A 15586-nucleotide genomic window follows, 5' to 3' on the forward strand; every position below is an offset into this window, starting at 1 on the left:
TGACAATGTCAACAGCATATAAGGAAAATTTGTATAAGATGTTTTACAGGTGGCACTTTCCCCCGACAAGAATAGCAAGAATGTTCAAGAACAAATCTGAAAAATGCTGGAAATGTCATCAGATACCTGGCTCATATTACCATATGTGGTGGACTTGTGAGGACGCAAAAAAATATTGGACTAAAATTCGCATGTGGTTGGAAAAAATGACAAAGAAAGGTATAGATTTGAAACCGGAGTTCTTTTTATTGGGAATCTTACCAGATGCATTCCTATCATTTTTGAAGAGCCTGACTGGCACTCTGTCGACAATTTCCTATTTCATTTTTCTTCCTGTTAAGGAAAAAAAAATCACCATTCTATAATGACCTGATTGAGACTGGCACATCTGGGGCTGTGATAGAAAATCATATAGTATGTAATCCCATAAATGTAAGGGTTGGAAGGTGCATTGGGTCATCTAGTCCATCCCCTGCCAGTTACTAATCCTGTGTCCCTGACACCTGGCTATCTTTACTCTATTTAAAGAACTTTATAGAGTGTATCACCTGTCAAGGCTTGTACTTTATCATCTGCCCTTGCAGTCTTCTCTTCTCCAGGTTAAAAATTCAGTGCCTCCAACCATTCCTCCTACTTTTGGGCTTTGATAATGTTCTTTTCCAGGCAAATTTTACTTTGTCAATATCCTTCCTAAAATGTGGCATCCAGAACTTAAGGTAAAGGTAAAGGTTCCCCTCGCACAAATGTGCTAGTCATTTCCAGCTCTCGGGGGCAGTGTTCATCTCTGTTAGAAAGCCGAAGAGCCAGCGCTGTCCGAAGACGTCTCCGTGGTCATGTGGCCAGCATGACTAAACGCCGAAGGTGCACGGAACGCTGTTACCTTCCCACCAAAGTGGTCCCTATTTTTCTACTTGCATTTTTACATGCTTTCCAACTGCTAGGTTGGCAGAAGCTGGTACAAGTAATGGGAGTTCATTCCGTTATGCAGTGCTAGGGATTCAAACCGCTGAACTGCTGACCTTTCTGATTGACAAACTCAAGAGTCTTAGCCACTGAGCCACTGCATTCCCATGACTTAATACTGTACAATATCCTAGGTGTGATCCTAACAACACAGACTAGAACAGAACACTGATTTCTCTTAAGCTTCTTTCTACCCTTTTTCTAGATCTATGTCATCGAACTGTACCCAGGCAATGGAAAAAAAAGGGGATCAATGTGTTTTTTTTAATAGCTGGATCAATCCTATTTTCCAGTGTCCTTCAAAACTTTTGTCCTTTGCAAATGGAGGGCTTCAAAGAGAATTTCTGGAGCCTTTATTCTTTTTGAAGAGTAATTGTTATTTTCTTCTCTATCTTCTTGAAGTTAACAAGAATTACTGTTCGGAGTTACCCTGTGATAAGATAAGTGGCCAATAAATTAATTAATTGATTGATTGATTGATTGATTGATTGAATGAATGAATGAATGAATGAATAAAAAGATTTTCTATCTTGTTGGAGTCAGAACGTTCTCTGAATTCAATCAGCCGAGTTAATTCAGCAAGCCATGGTTACACAACCAGTGCATTATGCAAACACAGTCTTGCTTTGAGTAAAGACCTGCCCATGAGCAGAATTACTGCCACAGCTTTCCAATGGCCAGCATCTGAGCTTTGGGCAATGCCCAGAGAGTTTGGGCAGTAAAATAATCCGTTCTAAGCCTCTCCCTGCTTGAAGCAATATTGTATTGTATCATAGGCTTCAGGAGTTATTTTGATGGCTGAATCCCTGGATTTTGAGCTGTGTTTAAACTCACCTTTTGAACTATATCGTTGGTATATCTAGTCCTTGAACTGTATGTATTTCTGCTTGAAATTGGCTGTGTGGTGCATTTTGTGAAAGAATTTGGGCACGATCTAGACAGGAGGGAAACTTGGCTGCTCAAAGGAATGACTCTCCATTAAAAATATTTTGGTATGAAGATGCTAATCCTATGTAAATCTGTGGAAGACGGGCTCAGTTGCAACAAATGGTGGCTACAATGTGCATTGATCTATTTTTGTTTGCTGATAATCTCTTTCTCTCCTTCTAGTCTTCATTATTAAGTCAATGTATATAAACCTGACATCTCCTAGGCTCACTGGTTATTTATAAGCTCTCCAGAGATTTTGAATGCTGTAGGAATACTGGAAAAGGTTATCATCTACCCTTATTAGTTACAGAAGGTAAGTGTGGTGTTTTGTTTTTTTAACCCTCAAACCCTGAATATTTATAAAGTAACCTTGGGATACTTAGGCATCTTGAGAACCAAAATAACTTGTGTGTGTGTGTGTGTGTGTGTGTGTGTGTGTGTGTGTGTGTTGCAGGACTCAATCTGGATCAGTCACCAGGACCAAAGGTTTAGTCTTCTGAGCTTTCAGATGCATGCTGGAGCCCATCCTCAGGGAAAATAATGTGGATTAAAATCAAATGACTATGTTTGAAACAGAATAAATTTAGTGTAGGTCCATTAAGCCAGTTAATCTAGTGGTTAAGGTATCAGCTTAGAAGCCAGGAGACTGGGAGTTCTAGTTCTGCTTTAGCCATTAAAGCCAGCTGGGTATCATGCCCCTGGTGGAGACTGACTCTGAGGGAGAGGAGGAACAGCCCACAGGGAGTGGAAGTGTGGCTCCGAAGGTTGTGGAGGAGGCTGGGGAAGGGCAGAGGCTGGCTGAGCAGTCAGAGGAGGACCCAGGCCCATCCCCTATCCATCCTAAGGCATGCAGGGAGGAGAGGATAAGGGAGAGACGTGGTCTACTCATGAGGAGAGGGCCTTGATCCTCTTCATGGGCTGCAGCTGTGACAATTGAATAAGAGGACGGACATGTGTATGGGCAAACGCTGGAAACAAAGCATGGAAATATCTCTAGTTGATGGTTCCTCTCTGAGTTTGGCGTCCTTCCCAGTGTGTGTTGTCTGTGGACATCCTCCAGCCCTTATCTTGTCTGGTTTGTGTTGCTTTTTTCCTTCCTCTTGTAACTGTTTGTGTGGGAGTTTTTTTGTCTTCCGTCAAGAATATTGGGAGCTTGGAAGCAAACTGAAGGAATAAAAGGGGCTTCACCTGTTTTCTGTGACTGTATTTGTTTTGTATCCCATCCTGGATCATCACACTGGGTAACTTTGGCCCAGTCTCTTCCTCTCAGCCCAACTCATCTCCCAGGGTTGTTGTTATGGGGAAAGTAGGAGGAAGAAATATTGTGTAATAAAAATAATGAGGGTAGGGTATAAGTAAATAAACGTGAGTTTCCTTTCCAGGCAGAAAGGCAAAAAATAAGGGCCCTTATCTCCATTTCTAAGTCCCCAAGTTAGGGGAGCTGCAGCCTTCAGCCAATTATTTCCCACACATAAAATAAAGAAAATGAAGCTGTCTCAAGAAGTCTCCTTACAGAGATGGCTTGATACTTTCTCCCAACTGTGTTTACTGTGGGCTCTACTCCTTTATCCCTCCCAAACTACCATGTTTTCCACAAAATGCGACCTACTCCACAAAAAGCTCCAGGGTGTTTTTTATGTGTGTGTCTAATATAAGCCCTATGCCCAAAATAAACCCTAGTGAAGGGAAGTGGGCATGGCCGGCATAGGAGCCGGCGAGCGTGCATGGGTCAATGGTGTCTGGGCAGCAGCCACAGCTCACGCAGCACAGATGAGTTGAGTACCTGTGCAAGCAGCAGACAGAAGCAGAGGCGGGGGGAGGCAGGCAATCCAGATGCGGCCATGGGAAAGCCGGGAGGTGGTGGGTTGAAGTTGTGGGCAGCTGCGCTAGGCTTATCTTTGTACCTCTTGGCTTGCCTGCAGCTCACTGGTGCATTGGGATCGCCTGCCTTCTGTTCTACGCATTGGGATCGCCTGCCTTCTGCTCCACACATTGGGATCGCCTGCCTTTTGCTCCATGCCTTCCACACTACAGAACCCCAGAATGCCCTGACTAAGGGACTGGCGGGCTGCAGCTGCTTCTGGTTACTGTTGATCCCCTCAGACTTGCATGATCTTGTGTGTGTGCTCCACGGGGTGGGGCACCTAGCTGGGCTGATCACCCTGAAATTGTTTTTCCCCCAAAATAAGCCCGGGTGCTTATTTTGGTGCCCAAAATAAAACAGGACGGGTCTTATTTTTTGGGAAACATAGTAGTAGAACAGAAAACAGCTAGGGTTCATCATTTTTTTCTGTCACATGGGCTAAAATGAGAGTCCATTTTGTAAAGAGAAAAACCAGTCCATACTTGCACAGCTTCATGAATGGGATCTGCACCTCCCCTCCTAACGTGGCCAGAGAAGCAGAGAGTTTTCCCACTGCAGACCACAGTGGCATATTGTATAAAGAGATTGGATTACAAAGAATCGACTGGCAACCTGCAAAGTGGACAGCGCAAGATAGAAAAGTCTATTTGGGATACGGGGGCCAGAAAACACAGGTGGAATTCGCCTTGGCTGGCTGGCTAGCTGGGGTAGAACTGAGGAAGATGTTACATCATGCTTTGATTTCTGCCTTCCTCAGTGGCAGCTCCTCATTCTTGGGTAAAGCAGAAGGGTGGATTTGCTTTGAAGCTGTGCCTGTAAAAATCATGTTTTGATTAATGCTTAGGACAATAGTGAGGGCAGAGGACACAGTAGCTAGAGCTTGAGGCTGTTCTGGAATTAAGGCATACTAAATCAAATGTACTTACCTTCCTGCTGGGCTCAGCCATGGTGTGATTGGGAAGCAGCTGGCTTTTTAGGGCTGAAAGGGAAGTATGCCTTTGCATTCAGAAGAAGCCACAGCCAACTGTCTTCCTAAGGTAGGTTTAGCTAGCAAGGAAATTAATGGTTGGTGCTTCCCCAAAGGAATATTAGCCTACTTCAACAATTGTATAGCATGCCAGAATCCAGACAGAGAGTGAACCATAGTGATGGAGTACAGATGAGTCTGCCAATAGCGGAAGGAATTTTTTATTGTCCGGTTTTGCTTTGTTTGGTTTTGTTTTCACCAGGTACATCAGAAATGAATGAGAGGACCCAGCTGGTTGGCCTGTAGTTCACACAGAAGAGGCAGATGCAGAAAAGAGTAAAGCTGCAATTGAGTTAAAGCACCTGTGGCGATGACAGTAGAAGCAGGCATTTGTGACAGATGAATTGCCTGGGCACAATATGCCACCCCTCTTGAACTTCCACCCAGAGCAGATGTCTCAGTTCAATCTTGAGAGGGATGGGTCTGTCCTGAAGACAAATTGCAAGTGTCTTGTGTTGCCGTTTTATTGTATCTCAGAAACACCTTCCCATTTAATTGAGTTCAACAGTGCAATAATCTTGGTCTCATTGTTCGAAGTTATTGCCTGCTCAAAATTCCTGTAATCCACTCAAAGGGTGCTATTGTCCCATTGATATTGCTAGATGATGTGCTAACACAGAATGCCGTTTTCTTAAAAGGTAGCACTTTAGAACTATACCTTTAAAAAAAAAAAGAGAGGGCATCAGAAAGCTGCTGGGTTTTCTTTTTTTTGTAGCATGTCCAAAAGGCAGGATGTAATTTTTTAAAAAAAGAAAATCATGTGCTTGTGATGTCGCGTTGAATAGAGGACATAATAGTGTGCAGAGAAGGTTTTGCATGTTATTAATCACTGAATGTTACAGCAGGAGCCCTCTGTTCCTGCCTGAATTCCACACTTTGCTGCAATCATTTTTCTTTATCAGAAGCTGTGATCATTGAATATACCTTGTTAAGATTATGTGTAATATACAGCATTCTGTCCCAATTTCAGGAAATGTAATTGGTTCTAGTGTCATGTAGATGTTTTGGAGAGTTATTGTGAACTGAATAGTAGTAATCAAACTCTCTGGTTTTGTTTTTTTTAATCTGAACACATTATGGGGGGGTGGAAAAAGCTAACTCCGGAGAAGGCTTTGTTTGTTTATTTATTTGGGAAATGTATATAGCCCTGTATCTCACACAGTGAAATCTAGTATTAAAAAATATTATGAAACCAATTAAAGTCAATTAAAACAATAAACATAGATAAAAACTAACCATACTGGGCGAATATCACACATAATAAAACTAACAGATGGGCTCACTACCTCCAGGCGATCCGCAGGCCTATTGAAAAAAAAAAAACACAATTTAAGGGCTTTCCAGAAAGCAATAAAGGTTGGGTTAACTTGATCTGGGGAAGGATGACGTTCCAGAGGACAAGTGTCAGAGCAGAAAAGTCTCACATCCAGACAGAACTTCTTCGCAGATGGGTCCCAGAGTATCAGCATTCCAGGAAAACAAACTCCAACACCAAAACTCCGAGACAGGCATTTTCTCAAAGTTCCATTTTATTAGAATTGTCATACTGGCACATCTGGGAAAACTCAAATCTAAGAGTTCCGGGTTTTCCTCCAATAATTACAAATCACAAAATCCATCCCCGCACCCATCGCTCCATCACATGGCCCAATTCCCCCTCCATTCCCTCTTGAGACATGCCTTAAACCGCTCCTCTTCCAGGTGCAGGAATAACCTTGACTGTAAAGAAGCAGGCTATTATGTCTAACTACAACCACTCTACAAAAATCCCCCCTCCCAATTTCCCAAGCACAGGAATGTGGTAGCATGGAAGTTTCTGGTGCTAATATGGCTTCCAAAGCTGACACAGAGCATGCCTTCCTGCCAGAGCTGATGGGACAAGTAGATTTGATGGAAGGAGAAGAAGGGATCCCTCAGATAACATAGACCTATGCCATGTAGGGTTTTAAAGGTCCATTTATTTTTAAACATTTTAAAAAGGAAGCCTATAGGACTGCAATTAAAGTTCCTTGTCTACATTATTCCATGATCCCTCCCCTTCCCCCAATGGTGGTATATTGTCAGTTGCTGACAAAGTGTGTGTATTTTTATATGCATCTGTGTGTGTATGAAGAAATGAAAGAAAGCTATGTGAGTGGTCTAACCATGGTTGCATGGTTTAAAGGTCAGTTTTCCATATAGCCTTTCCTTAATTGCCTTCACACACATCTTGAATGACAGAAGCTAAGGTGGGATGTTAAGAATTGTAAGTGCTATTGTGTTCTGGTATGCTCTCATCAGTCGTAACCTCTGAAATATTTACTGCAGGATGGGATCTGAATATCTGGATCTATTTTCATAATTATATGCTTTTCTTTTACTTGGGAACTGTCTTGATGTAAGTTATGTAACTTATTATATGTAACTTATTATAAAAACCTTTAAAGGCCTTTAAAGGTCCAGAATATCCGTGGAATTATCTTGCCCCACTGGAATCAGCTTACCCCATTCATTATGGCAAAAAAAAAAAAAAAAAAAAAAGACCTACTACGGACCTCATCAGCCAAGGAATTTCAATTGGTGGGGTCTAGGAGAAAAGCCTATTCTGCCATAGCTCCCACATTTTGTAACATCTTGGCCCAAGATATGAAATCTTCCCCCAGCCTTCTGGCCTTTGGGAAGAGCCTTAAAACTGGCTCTGCCAGTTGCCATGGGTCCCTAATGGAGAAGCTAATGAATAAGTCAGTTAGGGTAAGAAAATTCCTTTTGCTGCTGAACTACTATGAGTTGTTCTAAACCAATACCAGGGATGGGATTCTACCAGTTCACACCTATACACTAGAACCGGTTGTTAACATTCTAAGCAGTTCAGAGAACCGGTTGTTAGAAGAAATTACTGGCCTAATCCCGTAAGGAAGGCAGGAAGGAAACATTCTGGTGTTGCTTACAGAAACTGCCTCTCCGTTAATCCTTATTACATTCTTGTCAGGACTAGACTTCCTGTCTCAGGAACATCTCTGGAGTTTTTTCCCCCTCCTTTGCTGGTACTTTGCTTGTGTAGAGTGATCATTCAAAGTTACAATGGCACTGAAAAAAGTGACTTATGACCATTTTTCACACTTACGACTGTTGCAGCATCCCCACAGACTTGAGAGGCCAGACGAGGAGATGCATGCCTCGATGTGAGTGATATTGAGTTGGCCACGCCCAGCCAATAACATGACCACCAAGCCATGTCCACCCAGTCACATGATCACCAAGCCACGCCCACCAACTAAGCCACACCCACAGAACCAATTGTTAAAAAAATTGAATCCTACCCCTGACCAATTCTATCTATCATTTGAGCTCTGGACAAGGAGTACTGTTTTCTCCCAAGCCTTTGATGATCTCAGATTTTATTTTGATCCTTGCTGTATAGTCTTTATCCCCTTTATGCATTTTCTTTATTCTTTATAAAAGTTGTAACTCAGATTCCCTTTATTTTGTTTGGTATTCTACATGGCTCCATGCCCCGAGAAGTGGGTTTTTTTTTCTCCCCCTGAAGGGTGGATTAGACATTTGCTAAATATCATTTCAATTTGTCTTTTTCTTTAAGTTTTTTTCCTGTGATAATTCATCAGTGAGTTGTGAGCTAATGCATGCCAGTGTGTTGATACATGACATATTAGCTGCAAAAAAATATAACAAAATTTTATAATTATTTATTAGAAGTCGAATTAGAAGAAGAAATTGTAAAAGGGAACATGATTGCCTGGAGTAGGAATGTAGGACGTAGTATCACCTTAACAGAATGGGAAAAGGTCTGGGGTAGAAACAATAAGATTACAAAGTCGGTAGCATATAAAGAAAATGCCTATAAAATGTTTTATAGATGGCACCTTCCTCCTTCGAGATTAGCGAAGATGCACCCCAATATGAGTCCGAATTGCTGGAAATGCAAAAAAAAAGAGGGAACTTTTTTCCATATGTGGTGGTCCTGTACAGAAGCTCAAAAATATTGGCAGAAAATTAGAATTTGGCTGGAAGAAATGACAAGAGAGCAGATCGAATACAAACCAGAGTCCTTTCTGTTAGGGATCTTTGACAAACACATATCAAAAAAAGCGAAATACATAATAATACACATTTTGACAGCGGCCAGATTAGCTTTTGCCCAATGTTGGAAGCAGCCTCATGTTCCATCAGAGGAAATGATCATTCAAAAAATTTCAAGTTGTGCAGAAATGGACAAATTAACTTTGGCACTAAAAAATAAAGACACCTCAATATACTACAATAGCTGGAACTGCTGGTACAAATGGATAGACCAAAGATAGATTTTACACTATAAGGCAAAAGAGGATAGGATAAAACCATAGTAGTGATATACAGATATATGTAAGGATTAGGTGTGTGTATATGGCATAAATTAAGGGTTAAAAAAAAAAGAGATCTTACAAACTGTTGAAGATGAGAATGTTTTTAATTGTTTTCTATTTTTTCTATTTTCTTGACCTTTTTTTCTTTTCTTTTCTTTCATTTCTGTATGTGTTGTTGGTTTGTTTTAATTGTAAAATTAATAAAATTTATTTATAAAAAAAAATAAAAAATAAAGAGAGGAACATACTGTGGCCAAAAAGATGCTTACTTGAAAGAACTGGGCTGCTGCAATCTCTCTGTAGAAAAAGAGAGATTGTCAGATTATCCACATGTATCCTGTATAGCTGGGGGGAATTTTTTTGCAAGCAGATGTCAAGAACTGGGAGCTGTAGGATTCCATTGTGCTTATGGCTGCTAATGTTGCCTTCATGGACATCTTTTAATCACTTTGGATTTTATTTGTTATTTAATTCTTTGGCTTTCTTTAATGGTTGAATTTTTCAGAAGTTTTATTGAAGTCAGAGTGAATTTCCTTCAAACTTATAAGGAGACCCCAGATATAGTTTAATTATAGTTTATATTTTTGGAACATAGAGCAAAAGGGTGGATTGTTGGAGTTAGAAAGTTTTATATGGTTAAGGGCTCAGGTGGACTTTATCTAAGGCTTTGTACAGTAAATAATTGAAAAGATCCTCTCCCATGAGAACACACAAGAAGACCTCCAAGTTTCCTTCTATATATTGTTACATATATTACAGAATAGAGTTAGAAGGGACCTTGGAGGTTTTCTAGTATACCATTTCAGACAAGTGGCTGTCCAGTCTCTTCTTAAAAACTTCCAGTGATGGAACAACCACAACTTCTAAGGCAACCTCTTCCACTGGTTAATTGTTCTCACTGTTAGGAAGTTTCTCTTTAATTCTAGATTGCTCCTCTTCTTGATTAGTTATACTATGCAATACCGTGTTTCTCACAAAATAAGGCCTAGCCATTTTTTGGGGGGTGACTTAATTTCCTCCCCCACCTAGAGTGGCCCATACGCACGTACCTCTCCACGAGGCCATTTTTATTAGCCAACGAAAGCTCCCCAAAGGCAGAGTCCCCAGCCGCTTCGGGGTGAGGCATGGCTGCCCATGTCCCCTCACCATTAGGCAGCGTCTTTCGGGCGATGGAAGCTCCCCAAGGGCAATCACCAGCCACTTCGATCGGCCAGTAGAAGCGGTCTCGGGGCAAGTGCACATGCACACTCCCCTCATCGTGAGGCCGTTTCTATCGGCCGATCGAAGTGGCTGGTGACTGCCCTTGGGGAGCTTCCATCGCCCGAAAGACACTGCCTAATGGCGAGGGGACACGGGCAGCCACGCCTTGCCCCAAAGCGGCTGGGGACTCTGCCTTCAAGGGAGCTTTCGTCGGCCGATGTATGTTATACATTAATTATATATTCAACACAGACATATATGTGTGAGTGTGTATATGTTTGTACATGTACACAAACACATACACACATATATCTATATATCTATGTATCTATATATCTATCTATCATCTATCTATCTATCTATCTATCTATCTATCTATCTATCTATCATCTATCTATCTATCTATCTATCTGCACACACACACCTATTCTTTTTAATGCATTTTTATTCCATAACTGTATAAGTTGTATTTGTATAATACAATATTTAATAATATTTTTGTGGGGGACAAAAACCAGTATTACTGCATAAATGATACCCTTACATTTACTTTACCTGCCCTTTTGCCAGATCAACAATAATTCCCAGCTTCTGGATGAATGTCAAAAAGCGAAATCTGAGTCATAGGTCCCTGGAGAACATGAGCTTCAAGTTGTTTGTTTCCTAAGAAAATTGTCTCGCTCTCATTTTCAAGCACCAGTTCTCTTCCTCTCTGGCAAAAATTATAATTCATTATAACTGTTCTGTGGTCCAAAACAATTCTCAGCATACTAATGGCTGTTTTATTATGAAATAAAGCCCACAGGGCTTGTATCCTGAAATTATGTTACCAGCATTTTAATCTCAAGATCACAATCTGCCACAGACCTGTAAGGCTGAAAACAAAATAGAAATAGTGACCCGACTGATAACTCCTGGCTTGTATTGGAACAGAAAAGCAAATATGTAAGTCGCAGGTGAAGAAAGTACAATGTGGCATTGAAAGCTGCGGTCTATGATATACTAGTTGCCTCATAAGAAATTTCTACATTTTCATATTGATTAGGTCTGCATACAACCCCATGAGAAACTTTGGTGCCAGTCCTGGAAGGGGAGTTGATAAGAATCTGAACTGTGAAAAGAAGAATATAACTCTTTGATTCCTGAAATAAGATGGAAAATTAGACTCCTATTGTAGGCCTTGCACTCTTTGGGGCACAGTTGCCTCATTTTCTTTGAGGAGGGGGAACTACTGTACCACAGCCCACTACATTAGGACATGCAGAGACTTAAAGGTGTGTAGCTCAACTGTTTTGGCTAAACCTGTTGTGTGTTAAATGATTACAGCTTGTTTTTTCTTACAGGAAATTCTCATTTACTACAGTTGGGACCAGAAGCTCTTGTCACTAGGCAACACAATTATTAAGCAAGACATCAAGTGACCACAATGGATATAAAATCTTACTTCCACCACGGTCATAAAAAAAAACACATCCATGATTGTTAAACGAGACACCACATAACCATGACTTGAGATTTGACTGACTGTCAGTGAAATCCATTGCTTTTGCCTGTCACAGGCTAATCCTGACTGTGGGAAGTTATGATGATCATAAATGCCTGATGGTTGCAAAATACACAAATCTCGATCATGGCTCTGGAGGGACACTGCAACAGCCATAAATGTGAGGTTAGCCACAGCTACTCTTTCAGCACTGTTGTAACTTGAAATGGTTGGTAAACAGAGCAGCATTAATTGAGGACTAGAATACAGGTAGTCCTTGACTTACAACAGTGCATTTAGTAACCGTTCAAAGTTACAACAGCACCGAAGAAAGTAACTTATGACCCTTTTTCACACTTACGACCATTGCAGCTTCCCATAGTCACATGGTCAACATTCAGATGCTTGGCAAGTGGTTCACAGTTATGATGGTTGCAGTGTTCTAGGATCATGTGATCCCCTTTTGTGACCTTCTGGCAAGCAAAGTCAATGGGGAAGCCAGATTCACTCAACAACCGTGTTACTAACTTAACAAATGCAATAATTCACTTAACAATGGTGGCAGAAAAAGTGGTAAAATGGGGCAAACTCACTTAACAAATGTTTCATTTAGCAACACAAATTTGGGGGAGTCAATTGTGGTCGTAACTCAAGGATTACCTGTATTCAAATACTGCCCTAATAACCCATTTATCTAACCTTTTTTTTCTGCTGAATGATGGGTTCCAAGTGTGCTGTAGTACAGATTTTCTACTATGTGCTGTAATTGCTTGCGAAGTTGGCTGCCCATTTAATTTCATCAGAACTTTACTATTATCAAATTTCTGTTCTGCATTATAAGCTTCATTCACTGCCTAGAGACATATTGGCAGGCAGTATTGCTTTGTTCGATAATCAGCAGAAGAGGTCTAAATATACAGCTAGAGAAAATGTTTATCAAATTACACATCTCCAAAGAATATTATTTTGTATACGTGTTTAACGCGATTGAGGGTCATAACCAAGCCATTTGTAGGGTACCCTTAATTTTCTTCATTTATAAAACATTATTTAAACTTATAATAAACTTATTATGCAGTATAAACATACAAATAATAAAATTATTAAATTTATAAAGCTACTCCACTCCAGGTAGCTCTGGGCATTATATAATGTCAAAAACAATGGAAGCCAAAAAGATAAAAGAACCACGAGTATCTGGGGGAAAAATTCAATGGCATATAATATAAATTTCTGAAGTGGTTCACCATTTATCAGGGTCAGGTTGCAGAACCTTTCTAAAGATAGTCGGATTAGGGGCCATGTAGACCTTTCGGGTGGTTATTCCAAAGGACAGGCATTGCTAAGAAAGGTCTGCTTCCTGGTATTGTATCGTGGGCTTCAGTAGGCAAGAACCAGATCTGCATAGCTGCAACAACATTTATTGACTCAAAACTGGAACTGAGGAACTTCAGGCAAATGCCTGTGATTTATACTCTGGGCCCATAGGGTCTTAACCAATCATAATGCTTGAAAAATCCACCCAAATATAAATGTTCAAAGTTTCCCTCCAAAACAATTGGAATGAACAATGAGGGTCAGCTAAAGGTTAGTTTCACTTTAGCAGGCTTACACAACTGTATACATTCAATACATAACACCTGGGTCCCATGTTATAAAGATAACAGGTTATCTACCATGGTACTCTCATGCTCATCAAGAACATCAGGTGTGGAAAAAAGTCCTAGGGTTACATATTGCGGCTATGCCTTAAAGGCCAGAATATACTAGAGTGTCAAACCTACTCTTGATCTTTAAATGTATAGTGCAGGTTAATGACAGTAATTGAGACTGGACTTTCAGTCATTATGCAATGCAATTGTAAAGCATGACTGCATTATTTAGCAATGACAATCCTGGCAGTGCCTACTATCATAGTTAAAGGAGGTTGGGGAGGGTCATTAAGTTAGGGCATTTCTTGCCAGTTTAACAACCCAAGTCAGTGGCTTGCAGTCGGGCCAACAGGTAAGGCATGTGGCTGCTGCTGGGTGGGAGAGGTATAGAAGGCTGCTAGAACAAAATTGCCAGCACCTGTGCTGCTGCCTTTCCCTTCTATTTTAACCTTTTCCCCAGTGTCAGCATGGCAGAGTTGCCAATAAAGCGGTAACCTTGACACAAGTGTGGAGAATAGAGTGGAGGTAGATGTGTTTTGAGCTCTGTGGGAAACAAACAGTAAACAGAATAGCAGCCAAGGCATTTTTTTCTTCAGAAGGAGCGGATGGTTCAAAAGAGAGGAAAAGAAGTATAGTAGCCCAGCAATACAGAGGACAACGTAACAAAGGTGCAAGAATTCTACATGCTGGCCATTAACAGAAACAGAAAAGAGTGTTAGTATATAAATAGAGTAATAGATAACAGTAATAGTAATTGAATAGTAATTGTATAGACGATGATATGTTGAATTGACTATGACTATGTTAAACATTGTTATAATAGTAATGGAAGAGTAATACTACACTTTTGTTATAGACGTAGCAATAGAATGTAGGAAGCAGTGTGGTGGAATAAAGTCTGGATTCCCAAAAGTTAGGGAGTACATTCCAGGGGAGCAAATGTCAGTGAAGTTTGGAAGAGACTCAAAAAAGTTCCTTAAGAGCTCTCAGAGGATATGTTTAACCATCATGGGTGAGCAATTAATTTTCCCAAGAGGCCACATGAGAAACTGGGACTGTTGTGGAGAGCTGCATACCATCCCCATCGCTGCCATCCTTCTGCCCCTGATGCTGATGCACTAATGCTCCACCCTCTATTGATGCTCTGATGCCCCATCTCTAGCCCACCCCTGCTGCAGATGCCACCAACACAACAGGCCTGATTGGGCTTACCTGTGGGCTGAATGTGGCCCTCGGGTCATAAAATGCCCAGGTCTGGTGTAAGGAATCAGTTCATTTTGAATAAAATTGGGCGAGGAACAATAAAGGAAACTGTTTAGAAGAAACTCAGAGTGTCTTTCTTGGTTTTTGGAATCTAAAGCCCTCAAATATCACTTTTATGTTTGTTCTTACAAAATAAAACATCTGCCTAACCCTTGTACAGAGATACTAAAAACATACTTGTACGGGGACTGGTGCTTTTATGTTTTCCCCTTTAGTCTGGTTCAATCCAATTTGGTATAGTTTAAAAAAGAACTGTAATAGGAGAATGGTGGGAGGGGAATAGGTTTTGGGTTGGCTACTGCTGAGTGCAGGACACTTACCAGACTGACTTGCAACTGTTAGAGTTTGCAGCAGAAGTTCAAGTCCAGAAAACACACAGATGACTGATTCAGCAGGATCCATTAACTTCCTTTTATATAAAATAAGTAAATGTACAATACCTGTAATTCCTTCCTACCTAGAAAGGTCACAAGCAAACACAAGCAGCAGCAGCTCAGAGCGGAACTCAGTTTCAGCAAGTAAACAAAACTAGTTTCACTTTCAATTCTCAGCAAAGCACACAGAGCTAAACCATACCCAGGCTGTCAGCTCCCATTGGCTGGTCCGTTGCCATGCTTACTCACTTACTGATTTTGTTAACCATGTCTCTGCCAGTTAATGAATATACTCTGATAGCAACCTTTCCTGCTGGCTTCCCCATTGACTGCTTATGGCAAGACAGCAGAGAAGGTTGCAAATAGTGATCACGTGATTGTGGACTGTGCAACTCTCATAAGTGTGAGCCAGTTGTTAAACACCAGGGTTGCAATCTCATGACCACAGTGATGGGATGGCCAGAGCTTTGTGCATTGGTCATAAGTATTA

General features: G+C 40.9%; 1 long non-coding RNA gene across 1 annotated transcript; it reads right to left on the reverse strand.

The window, feature by feature from the left end:
- Nucleotides 1-4937: 4937 nt before the first annotated feature.
- On the reverse strand, nt 4938-15223 carry LOC148133186 (uncharacterized). The gene is made up of 3 exons (XR_015747184.1): nt 15043-15223; nt 6021-6089; nt 4938-5442 (listed from the first exon to the last, which is right to left on the reverse strand). It is a non-coding gene; the product is annotated as an uncharacterized LOC148133186 (long non-coding RNA).
- Nucleotides 15224-15586: the final 363 nt, after the last annotated feature.

This window comes from Notechis scutatus, chromosome 1, assembly GCF_049901735.1.
Source record: "Notechis scutatus isolate UNSWTSFEM ecotype Mainland chromosome 1, rNotScu1.2, whole genome shotgun sequence".
NCBI classification, from domain to species: Eukaryota; Metazoa; Chordata; class Lepidosauria; order Squamata; family Elapidae; genus Notechis; species Notechis scutatus.